Consider the following 1,432-nt stretch of genomic DNA (forward strand, 5'->3'; position numbering starts at 1 on the left):
TTGTGGAACTTGAACCTGAACACCTGCTTTAAGGCATAAATGTGCAAACTGATCTTGAATTCTTGCTTGCTACTGAATAGCTTCCCAGCGTACATATCAGCATCTGCTAGAGTGAAGTCAATATCATCGACGGTATAATCGTTAACTGCTTCATTGTTAGACGAAGCTTCTACATCCTCAAATCCATATAGCTCAACGGCTCTAACGGATTTCATGAGTGATTCGTCATCAGCCTTATCCTTTTCACGACGTCTTCTTGCGTCTTCCTCATGGATTCGAGACTGAGGTACCGGTTCGACAAAGTCGTCATCCTCGTCTTCTCCATCCGGAGTTTCATGTTTCTGACCAACCGAAACACACATAGGTACCGGTTCCTCGAAATCATCTCCCGCGCCTTCTCCATCAGATGTATCATGTGTCGGCCTAGACGAAACACATTGAGGGACCTGCCCAACGAAATCATCACTGTCGTCAACTTCCCGAGTATGCATGTTGAACGGCTTTGGAGGAGTCAGGAGAACCAAAATTTGGGAGCTGCTAGCCACACTTGGGTCCTCTTCTTGATTTAGATCTGAATGATTCTTAGTGTTGGGCACTTGATCACTTGACTTGACACCTGAATTGTTACTTGCTTCTTCAGTATTCTCCATCGAAATCCTAGATGAGCCTATGTAATCTCTACCCTCATCTACGTAATCTTCAAAAGATGATGGTGGGTTTGCGGTACGCTGTTTGTTTGTGGATGAACCACTGCCTTTGTTTGAAGAAGGATTAGTTCGTCCACTCCTCGCTTTAGTCACCACCTCACCACGTACACCTCCATATGTTACGTTCGTTCGACCACCACCACCTACCCCTCCATCCTCATCCTTATCATCGTCCCATTCGCAATTTCGTCCAACAAAATCATGCCATAAATTGTAATCATAATCCTCATCGTCGTCATCTTCGCCTTCCCTTAACACAACATCTTCAGTCGTGTCCACTTTATTCTGAACTTCACATGCAGTTCCATCCACTTCACGCATCCCAAAACCATTTGAGGCATAAACTGCTTCAATTTCCGCAACTCCCATCAGAATTATTTCATCTTCGGTCAAATCAGTCTCACCGTAATTAACTTCATTCCGGGTGTGCACATCAGTAGACGTACTCCCAACTTGCATTTCGCTGCTGCTGGCAACTTCTTTGGACTTCAAAAGATTCCCCATTGGCCTCAGAAAATTGATTTTCCCATTTATTTCCTCTTTGAATGTGACTGATGTACTTGTCCACCTTACGTGCCGAAGTAAACAAGTCGAAATCCTTGTCGTTGGAAATTTGAACAGGAGCTTCTCTTTCACCAACAGCACCAGATCCGTGTTCACCAAGCCAATATGTCATCTCAACAACAACAGACATTCCAACTAGACCGTATGACTCAATAATGGCC

The sequence above is a fragment of the Brassica oleracea genome, chromosome C3, assembly GCF_000695525.1.
Source record: "Brassica oleracea var. oleracea cultivar TO1000 chromosome C3, BOL, whole genome shotgun sequence".
In the NCBI taxonomy this organism is placed as follows: Eukaryota; Viridiplantae; Streptophyta; class Magnoliopsida; order Brassicales; family Brassicaceae; genus Brassica; species Brassica oleracea.